Source organism: Myiozetetes cayanensis, unplaced genomic scaffold (genome assembly GCF_022539395.1).
Source record: "Myiozetetes cayanensis isolate MyiCay16 unplaced genomic scaffold, myiCay2020 scf20-37, whole genome shotgun sequence".
NCBI classification, from domain to species: Eukaryota; Metazoa; Chordata; class Aves; order Passeriformes; family Tyrannidae; genus Myiozetetes; species Myiozetetes cayanensis.
Genome location: NW_026087412.1, coordinates 16,131,093 through 16,142,279, shown reverse-complemented (window position 1 = coordinate 16,142,279; position 11,187 = coordinate 16,131,093). Strand labels below are relative to the sequence as shown.

Sequence of the window (11,187 nt, the reverse complement as noted above, 5' to 3'; positions counted from 1 at the left end):
CATCACTTGGTGGGGTTTTTCCCTTGGTTTTTTTTTTTGCCTTTTCACTTATTTGTCTGTCTGTATCTCAACCCACAAGGTTTTGTGGATTTTTTTCCTCACTTTTGCCCTTTTGCCCTTCTGATTCTCTCCCCATCCCACTTCACTGGGAGAAGTGAGTGAGCAGTTAGGTGGGGGCTCACCTGCTCACAGGGTCTGCCCAGCACAGCCAGGTAAGGACACATGTTGGCAGCATGAAGCATCCTCTGCACATAAGGCAGTAATGCTGTTTTAGTATTCTCCATACCTATGGCCCAAGGAAGGGAGAAGTCACAGGGCAGGGCAAAATAAAATCTTCTACATGGCAGCATAAATGTCTAAAGTAACAACATTTAAAAAATTGACTTTGAGATACCTTGTAGGCTGACTCTGTTCACAAGTGTGATGCTCCTAAAATTATTCCTAAAATATTCTTATATTTTCAGTACAAATTGTTGAAAAACTTTTGTTTAACATCACATTGCCTGCTGTGCATGAAGCTTTGATCTACTGACACAGGAGCATGAAGAAATTTCTGGATGCACAAATCCTGCTTCTGGCTTTGAAGAATGGGCAGCCATGTCACAGTCTTGCTCACCTACTTCTCAAGCTCTGTTTAAGACCAGGTAAGGCACTGGACTGCACAGGCGCCATTGTGAGGTTTGTTCTTGTGCCTCATTTGGGTAGGAAATATTCTGCAAATGGAAAGAGAAATATATTTACCCTTTCAATCATACAGGAGCTTTGGTGGGAAGGGGTTGTGGATTTTTTCCTTTTCATTGCCAGGGCCCCGCTCTTGTGATAAAGAAGAACCTCTAATTAACACTTGGTTGGTTCCTATCAATCCGTTCGTACAATGCTTCCTGTTCCTTTCAGGGACTGCTTTTCCCTGTGTCTTACATGAGACACTTCCACTGAGACACCTCTAGAGATGCCTTTTCCCTCAGAACATCATATTTTGCACTCCTAATCAGTTTATGATGTGTTATAAACCAATTTCTTCTGTGTCACTGCTCCCACACTGGATTTACCATCTGATTGCTTCCTTTCACATAGACAGTCTTATTTCCCGTTACAAAACTCCCTCTTTCTAACTGAGGTCAATTCCTCTGGTTTATCCCACTCTTTCCAATTGGCTCCTTTCCCATTAGAGTCCTCTCGAGCCCTTCCTGCCTTGGCTCAGCCCTGTGGGGGGCCTGGGCAGCAGCAGCTCCAGTCCCACTGCCAGTACCAGCCCCAGCCCTACTCCCAGCCCCAGTCCCAGTCCCAGCCCTGGCCCCAGTCCCAGCCCTACTCCCAGCCCTAGTCCCAGTCCTGGCCCCAGCCCCGGCTCCAGTCCTTAGTCCCAGTTCCCACTCCCAGCCCCATTCCCATTCCCAGCCCCAGTCCCCATTCCCGGCCCCCATTCCCAGCCCCAGTCCCCAGTCCCAGTCCCCATTCCCAGTCCCAATCCCCTTCCCAGTTCCCAGTCCCAGTCCCCAGTCCCGGCCCCATCCCCAATGCCAGTCCCATTATCAGCCCCACTTCCCTTTCCCAGCCCTAGTTTCCATTCCCAGTGCCATTCCCAGTCCAAGTCCCTTTTTCCATTCCCAGCCTCATTCCCATGCCCAGTCCCCATTCCCAGTGCCATTCCCAGCCCCATTCCCATTTCCCAGTCCCATTCCCAGTCCTATTCCCAGTGCCGTTTCCAACCCCATTCCCAGTCCCTCTTCCCATTCCCAGTCCCTCTTCCCATTCCCAGTACCATTCTCAGTCCTATTCCCAGTGCCGTTCCCAACCCCAGTCCCAGTCCCAGTCCCCATTGCCAATGCCATTCCCAGCCCCATTCCCAGTCCCTGTTCCCCTTCGCTCGCTCTCCCGCCCGTTCCGGCCCCGGAGCGATGATGATGCGGGCGCTGCGGGCGGGCCCGGCAGGCCGGGCAGGCCGCGGGCAGGGCCGGCCTGGGCTCGGCGGGAGGGCCGAGAGAGGCGGCTGAGGAGGGTTCGCTCTGCCGCAGCCTCTCGCAGGTTGGCCGTGGTGCTCTCCAGCTGCCCGCTCACCTTCGGCTCCTCCTGCTCCGGCACCCCCGGCGGGCTGTCCTGCGGCGGCAGCTCCGGGGTCAGTGCCGGGCGCTGAGCACACGGGCACGGCGGCAGCACACGGGCCTCGGCCGGGTGGCCGCTGCAGCTCCCAGACCTCTTCCTGTGGGTACAGCAGCCCTCGCCCCGCGGTCTCGCCCCCAGGTGCTGCGGGTGAGGGGTTCGAGCTCCCTGTGCTGCCAGGAGAACGTGAAAGGTCCGCAACGCCGGCTTCTCCTCCCCGCACTCACCGAGGCCAGCCGGGACTTCACAGCACCTCACCCGGGAGATCCACAGCACTGACCTCACTGCCCTGGGGTGGGAGACGCCACTGCTGGAGATGTTGCCTAAAAGACCGCGGAGAAAAAGACTCCAGGCCAATTTAGTGTATAGGATAAGATAATGAGAGCAGGTCCTTTAATGAGTCCGCAGGCCTACAGGAATACATGCAGTGGGGTTTGTCATTCAGCTCTGTCCATGCTGCGGAATTTCTAACAGCTCTTGTTTCTCCAGGGAGCCTGCTCTGTGTGCTGGGCTTGTTTCAGCCCTCACAGTCGGTGTGCTGGATGAAGTGGGCACGAAGCAGCTGGGCTTGGATGGCGTTATCCAGCAAGAATCCAAAAAAGTGGTACGTGGTGCTTTTCCATCTCCATGCTGGCAACCCCGGGTGCAGGAGCACTGCCTTTAGAGTGCAGGGAAGGCTGCGGCACCAGAAGCCGGTCCCGGCCAGGAGAGGGCATTCCCACCCCTCGGTTCGATCCTGCAGAGCAGCGCTGAGCAGATCAAATCCGTGAGCCACCGGCCAAGAGTCGATTCCCTGCCTGGAGCCTTTCCGAGAGCACTCAGGACAGCAGTAGCTTTCTGAGCCAGTTACTTCCTGACTGGAGGTGGCTCAGAGGAGGATTCTGTGCACAAATTAGCTGGTAGCCTCCCTCTGAACTGCTTTCTGGCTCACAGCATCTGACAGCAAACAACTAACAGTACTGAACTATCTCCTGCCACCTCTTATCTTCTCCCTCCTTGCATTCTCCTGTCTAGGAACAAGCATTACAGGCTTGTAATGTCTGCAATTTTTATGGCACTTTAATCTATTAGATGGCTTCCTTCTCATGATAGGACTCTTATTAGTTTCTGTAGCTCGGTGTTGTGACTCGTATTTATCCTGTACCTTTCTGCTGTGTCTCACTTAAGGATTTGCAGTGGACTCTTAACAGAGCCTGCTCAAAAATCTCTTGCAGCTAGAACCTTTATAAAAATAAGAAGAAAGCTTTTTTGTTTTCTTTACTGAATAGTGTTAAAGAAGGAATGTGTTAAGAGTCAGCACATACCAAACTTCACTTATACGTGCATGAACTGTCTTGCAGTTCCCTTTCACCTGCTGTTACCCCTTCAATCTCTCGTGCCGTTCAGTGGCTTGCAGGAGTGACGCCAGTGTGAAGCTGGGCTAATTCCTGGTGAGTGAGGGCACATCTTGTCTTTGCAGCAGGTTCAGGACATCCAGAGCCTTCCCCTTCACTACTGGCTCCTGGTCCTCACCATCACGTTCTTGTACAACGGAGTGTTCCCCTTCGTGGCCGATGCCGGGTGTTAGTATAAGAATTTAGACAACTCAATTCCAATTAAACATTGATAAATTTATTAAGCAAGCGATAATAAAGCAAAACAGCGCTGGGTGGCCTGTGGGGGCAAGTGCCCCACCCGAGACCCACACTAAAATGTAGTAAATGTTCCTTTTATACATTTTCAAGTCCCGAGTTTTGAATGCAGCTGCGTTGAGGCTTGAGTTTGTGGCTCATTGCTAAGTGGTCATCTGGCATTTGTCAAAGATGAAAGCTGCAGTTCTTATCAGCTGTAAATTTTACCAATACTGATACTTGTTTGTTTACCAAGATGTCTGCAATTATTTTTACTGACACTTGCTTGATTAACAGGATGTCCATGAAACTTATCTTGTTGAATTATAACAAAAGTTCCTTATTCCCTCATACACATAAGATTTTTATGAACAAAGTTAACCCTTCTGTTACACCGGGTACTGTCCTGTGGCTGTGACCCCTGACTGACATGAGCCTGCAGAGCTTCCAGGCCTCAGCTTTGGGCTGACTGGGAAATACAGTTTCCTTCCACTCTTGAAACATGTCTTTAACACCTAGTTGAAGGTTTGAGGATTCTTTGACCTTTCTTTCCCTTCAAGATGAGAGAGACTTCTGAAAGAAAGCAAAAATACCTTTGAGGGAAATGACCCATCCAATATTTACAGCTTGGAACACTGCCAAAGGAGGATCAGAAGGTTCTGGGAGAAGGGGAAGAAATACTTTATTCAGAAAATAGCCCATAGGTGTTTCAGCTTTGGGATAGCCCAGCAAAGGGGGTGTCTCCTGGGCTGGGCTGGGTGTGAGCTCCACGGGCCTAGGGAAGCTCTGCCCTGCAGCTGCTGCTGTGTCTGGAACACCGCTGGGCTTGCTCAGCCTGCCTTTATATGTGAGGAAGCCTTTGTATCCTGGTGAAGGCTTCAGATGTCCTTTTTAACACCTTCCTGTGCTTAAAACAAAGCAGCAACTTGCCCAACTAGGCTGGGACTCCTGCTTCTGTCCTGGGGCTCTGCCACAGACTTCTCATTTTGCTGCTTTGTTCTCATTTGTGGCTGATGCGGCTTCTGTCACATCATCAGGATGAACTTTTATATTAGCAAAGGCCTACAGTAAAAAAAAAAAAAAAATTATTTTGGTGGTATTTCATTAGCGATTTATGGGAATCCACTGTGAAATCAGGAGGGAAGAAATGTCATCAGCATGACGACTGAGGGGAAGTAGCCATGCAAGCAGCCAAAACAGGCTTAAGGAGCTACAAGATCTCTAAATAAACCTCTCTGTAAGCTCTTATTACAACCAGATGACTGTAAATTCTGTAAAGAATTTGAGGAAGTTTAATATAATTTCTGCATGTCCCTAACAAAGGTGAAAGGCTGGCTTTGACAATGGGTGGTTTTTTGCTGTAACCAGGTCTCCTTAAAGGAATTCCTAAGAGGCAGTTCCCAGTACTTCTTAAATACAGGTGTTCAATTTAAATGCTGATCTTTGCTGCTGGATAATTTTTAAACAGTTGTCCTGCCCCTCAGCATTCTCCCCCTTGTACTGAGAAGGCTTTCTGCCTCTTAAAAGAGGATGTCAAACTCCATTGGTGTGTTGTCGACAGGTGATGACACATTGCTGCCCTGAGCTGTGCTGATGGAAGGGAACAAACTTTAACCTGCACTTTAACCTGCAATTTCATTCTGCACTTGCAGAAGTGTCTCGAAAGTGGCTGTTTAAGCTACCAGCTCTTCTGTGGTGTGCACCAATTAAAAAGAAAATAAACCACCAAAGGCTTGGTACTACAAACTACCAGACAGAATCCAGACTTGTTTACAAGTCCTCTCATTCAAACCCTTCCTGTCCATATATGTTTGTGCTCAGGCTTACTTTCTGTCAAAATAACCAGATCGAGAATACTAATTGGAGGCGGGGGGGGGAATTCCCCCCTTCATTTTATTTTTAGCAAGTTTATCCAGGATAAATATCCCGGTTACAGTCAGCAGGCAGCGGCTGACATTGCTGGGGCAGTGCATGACAGCCCCTCATCCTCTCCCCAGCAGCTGGCATTTCAGTTGTCAGTACCCAGGACCTGACGTGCCTGCTGATAACTTCCCAATTTTTTGAAATGTCTGTTACAGCCCCTCAAACAGAATTTCACCTTTTGGGGCTGAACAAGTAGTCCTTTATACCCTTGCAAACCTTCAAGATGCACTTCAGTCTGATTTAAATTACAAGAAGTAACGTTAACCTGTGTGGTGGTTTTAATCTAGGCCTTCCTTGGTTACCAGTTTGTAACCAAGGAAGAGGCAGTGTTCCCAGTATTCCATACGATTTTTACGTAAATCGGGGTATAAATAAGAAGGGAAGAGAGGCCTTCACTCTCTTCTCTTCCAGCGGAGTACGGGAACAGTGGGTCCTTGCGTTGGTCTCGCTTATCTAAGGCTGAGGCCTGCAGCGACCGCTGGCCTGCCACGGGGAGGATAGCAGAGTGCTGGCCGTGTGTGCCAATCCTACTTCTTTCTAAGGGATGTGGTGAGATTTGTTTTACTAGTTACTTTACTAATTCTCGGGTTTGATTGCATATATCTGCTCGGTGTCCCTTCTTTGTCTCCTTTTGTTCCTTTTCCCCTTTCCCTATCCCTTCGGGGGGTGTTTGGATTCCTTTTTGCTGTGTACATAGCATCTTAACTGTAATATACATCAAATATATATATTCTTTTTTATATAACTAGTTGGATTTTCGGGTTCTTCAATTTACATAGTTTTTTTCCTTTGCTCTGGGGGAAGAAGGAAGGGGGAAGGGGGGGAGGCTGCTACTGGGGTTTGGGCACTTGGCAGGGAGCCAAGTTCAAACCATCACAACCTGTTTTTCCCTCTGTCCTGTAGTTGTGCTATGGTAACAGCAACCCATGACACACTAGCTGTGTGCTTTGGGAAGTCTGAGACTGGAACAGAAAGGGTTGAGATAAGATTTGCAAGTAGATGGGGAAGGACAATCTGCATGAAATCCAGGCCATTTTGTCAAACTCTTCCTTTCCTTATTTCCATAATTGTCAGGGTATAATGCTGTGTTTTCCCTTCCCCTTTGTTAAGGGTTTCACATGAGTACTGAACACCTAGTGTGACGTTTCAGGCTCAGTTCAGAGGTACACAAGAGAAACAAGGAACACCTGCTCTGCTGCACTACCAACAGCCAGGAAATCCCATGTCACTGCCCCTTCTGCAGTCCCCTTTGCACAGCCCCTCGTGTCCCTGGCCTGTGGGAAGCAAGATCCCCTGTAAGAGGCCTGCTGTCTGTCCCTGCCACCAGGACTAGGCTGGACTGAGAGGTGTCTTTGCTGCTGGCTGTCCACGCTTACTCTGCCCATCTTTGCTCTCGCTTGTGCCTCCGCTGGCCTCTCCCGTCTGCCTGGGGATCATTTACTCCTTGGCTGCCCTGAGTTCCCACCCCCCTGGGTAGCTGTGTGTCCTGCGGCCATGCTCCTACACCTGGATGGCATGTTACTGCTACCCTGGAGTCCTGATGAACAGGTCTAGCAGACACAGGCTCCCCAAGCCAGTAACAAATAACCCCAAAGACTCAACATGGAGCAGAACGCAGAGCAGAGCGAGAAAGTGCTCGATACAGTGTGAAACATTAACCTGGCTATGATTTGCTTAGTGCTTTTTTACCTTGAATGTAACACCTGAATCTCCTTTGAGTCTTACCAACTCAACCACCAGGTCTGACTCCTCCTCTGAAATCTGGAGTCAGGTTATTCCAGTTTCAGATAACCTGTGTTGTCTGTGCTGTCTCCAGCTGCTTGAAAAGAGTGGGGAACAGTCTAGAACCAGCCAATAAGCTGGAGGGACAAGCACCAGATTTTTTGAGGAGAAGGTATAAATGTTTATTTCGTGGGAATAATTCCTTTTTGAACCAATGTCTGTCTAACACCTTTAAATCAGGCTCTGAGTTCCTGTTCTCATTGCTCCCCCAGGTTAGTATGTGGTTATCTATACCCCTTGTGCTCTCCCAAGAGACTTTAGGGACAGATGGGGCTGGCAACTTCTGTGCAGATGGTTGGAGTTGGCCTTTCAAATCTGATTGTTGGACACATTCTGGGAACAAAGTCCAGGTGAGAATGCTTTGTCTTTTTGTTTCCAAGCAGAAAAATCACCAGTGCTTTAGTGGAGCAGTGTAAACAAGAATCAGGGGATTTGCAACTTGATGCTGCAGGGAATGAGAGCAGTGCCTTAAGGATCTTAAGTGACTGGTTGTTGTCTCCTGTTTTGGCTTTCTAGTGAACTAAAGATCCCCCTGAGGCGCTGGCACCAGATGCTGATCTTTATGCTGGCAAACACAGCATTGTTGCCTCTATTGGCCTCAATGTTGTGGACAAGAAACAGGTAAGTGTGATAAAATGTGAAGAAATAGCTGTGCATCACCAACATCCTTTTACTGATGTACTGGTTCTTGGGGGTGTGAGTAACTCTTAAAATGGGACTGCATAAAGAGAGAACCCTCTGCTAAAGACTGACAGAGTGTGTCACACCCTTGCTACTACCAAGCCATTGTGGCTGTATTTTTTTGCAATACAGTGAGGGCAAGGGCTGGGGCCCACCTGTGGCAATGTGTGTGTGCAGGAAAAAGTGTCCTTTTGTCACCAATTGCTGCTTTGAATTTCCAGGATGGGACAGTGAACAGAACCGGCCAGGGAGCACAGGTGGGGCAGGACAGAGACCCACAGATGCAGCACAGCTCCAGCACAGCTCCTTGAGCACGAAACGGGAACAGAGGGCTCTGTCAGCTGAACCTTGGCAGGGGAGAACCATGGTCCTGCCAGACACAGCACTGGTCACTTCTGCCTGAAAGCAGATTTTAGCCTGTGTATTTAAAGGGAATCCTGAAGGGAATTGTCTACAAAAAGGGAGTGTTTCCACTTTCTCATGCCTGGCACATCAGTGGAAGGGATGTGCTCTGTGGTTCTTGGGCATTCTTCAACACCCTCCCACCTGCACGGGGCACGTTAAGGATCCCCTGAAGCTCACCCAGCCAGCCTTGTTCGTGAGCCATTAGACAGCTGTTGCAGCACAGCTGCCTGCACAGTGTGCCTGCCTGCTCTGCCACAAGAATCCTGCACAGTGGCACCTGCTAACCATACAGGGTTAGCCTGATGTTTCACTCCCTGCTCTAGATGAGCCTCTTTCACAAATCACATGCCTGTGCAAGTGACACCATCGTTATTCTTTAGGCAGGAGCCTGAATTAATCAAACTGATGACCTTTGGCACACAAACCTAGCTTAATTGCTTATTACTGTACTAGAAATGCTTCTGTAAGCCATGCCTATTCATTGCCCTTCAAAAGCATGAAGGGTTTTGATCTGGAATGCTGTCCTTTACACCACGGTGCTCTTACTCATGAAGGCTAGAGGCTTATTTTACTCAGCCAACTGCCCTTTGCACTATGCAAATGCTCACAAACACTCACAGTGTTTACAAAAGGACAAAGGAGGCTTTAAGAATGAAGTAAACTGTACCACAGCCAAGTAGGAGAACTGCTGAAGTGAATGACATGTAAATTACTGAAAATTCTGAAGAGAAAGAGCAGCTGTGCTCAAGTTGCTTTTAATATAAACAGTAGTAGATCGAAAGCAATTTAGGTACTGACAGCAGTAAACTCACATTTTAAGACAAATTGACTCATCAAATCAAAGCTTGGTTAAACTGATTTACTGAAGAGGATGAGCTCAGAGAGCAAGGTCTTCAAGTTTTAAGTCACACTGTGAATTTATTTCAGACCACAGTTAAAGTATTTCCCTTTAGCAGTTTGGTGCAGCAGAAATTTAGGGGGTGGGCTGAGAAGTCACAGAACTGCAAAAGCCACAGGCTCCTCTAGTTTGGTGGTGACCTCCCAAGATCATCGAGTCCCACACCCCAGCTCAGGCAGGGACAGCCAGAGCAGGTTGTCCAGGACTTGCATCTGGTGAGAGTTTGAGCATCTCCACAGACAGAGACTCTGCAGCCTCTCTGAGCCACCTGTCCCAGAGTGTGACCCCTTTCAGGAAAAACATGGATCCTCGTGTTCAGCTGGAATTCCGTGTGCTTTCCCTCGTGCCCATTGCCTCCTGTGCAGAGCACTCAGGCCCCACATCCTCGCTCCCTCCCAGCAGGTACTTGAGCTCATTGGGCAGACCTCCTGAAGCAGCCCCAGCTCTCTTGGCCCCTCCTCCTGTGAAAGATGCTCCAGCCCATTTACCCCCTTTGTGGCTCAGCACTGCACTTGCTAAATCACATCTCTTTTGTACTAGGGAGCCCAAAACTGCACTCAGTGCTCCATGTGAGGCCTCACCAGTGTTTTACCCAGCTGGCAAATCAGACTCCTCAGTGCCTTCAAAATATCCCTCAGCCTCCATTCAGTGTTCTATTCAGCACTGTTCTTGAGTGCTGAAATCCTGCACTTACATTTTTTTATTGGAAGAATCCCCTGGTGAATTTTCAGCTGTGATTATGAAGAACCACATGCAGCAGTGATGTAGATTCATGTTGGAGGCTTGTGTACAGAAGGAAAGTACATGTTCAGAGCTGATTTGTGTCTCCATACACTGGTTCAAAAACATTGACTTCAGCCTGCCTTGCCAAAACTAGCAGCTTTCTGAGTTTATACCATGTGATGCTGCAGCTAAACAACTGAGGGCTGGTGCTGCAAGGACGGCTGGGACAGCCAGTGAAAATCCTGTACTTGCTCCTTCATGGAAGGAGCTCACTCAAAAGCCAGGCATTCCTGTTTACCATCCCATAATCTACCTCCAAAGGACTAGAAAAGAAACATTACTGTTTTGAAGAGAAGTTGTGACATACTTAAAGCCTGCCACGGGCTAACAGGGTTTGTGCTGGTGTAGCACTGATGCCTCACTGCCTGCTCTGCCAGGTGTCACTGGGAAGCATTCCTGCCCCTCTCGTGTTTGCTGCCTACATGGAGAACTTCTTTTGACTAGAGAGGGGTTTATAGAAACCACGCTACAAACATCCCTGCACGTGCTTTAAAAAACCCTGTTGTAGAATCTGAAGATGTGGGGAGATTCTGGGGACCTTTGGATCTGTTGCACAAAGACCATCTTCAGGGTGGGAGGAGTCTACTGGAGCCTCTCACAGGCAGAGTTGTTCCTGTGTTTCAGCTCAGGTGGATAAAGCTCAAAGCTGACCCAACAGCATGAGCCTCACTGCAGCTGTACCTGCTCACCTCCACTGGGCACATCGACAGCTTCCTCTTATTCAGCTTTTATCAGTAATGTCTCCACTGATGACAGGAAAGCCACTTTCACTTTGCTTGTCTTCCCCAGTTGTGCTGGACACCTGCTGTTGGGATTCCAGAGCTCAGCCCTGAGCAGCTTTCTACAAAGCCATTGCATGGCTCTACTTTGCCTGAGCTTGTCATGAAAATGAAAGGGTGGTGTTCATAGAGGTCAACACTTTGCAAGAAGTGGAAGGAAACATTTGGGGTTTTTTGTTTAATTTTTGTAGAGTTGCACTGATCATGTATACAGGTAACTGAAACC

General features: G+C 48.7%; 1 pseudogene; it reads left to right on the top strand.

Annotated features, from left to right (window-relative positions):
• Nucleotides 1-1,825: 1,825 nt before the first annotated feature.
• Nucleotides 1,826-9,717, top strand: LOC126641303 (uncharacterized; annotated as a pseudogene).
• The last annotated feature ends 1,470 nt before the right edge of the window (nucleotides 9,718-11,187 follow it).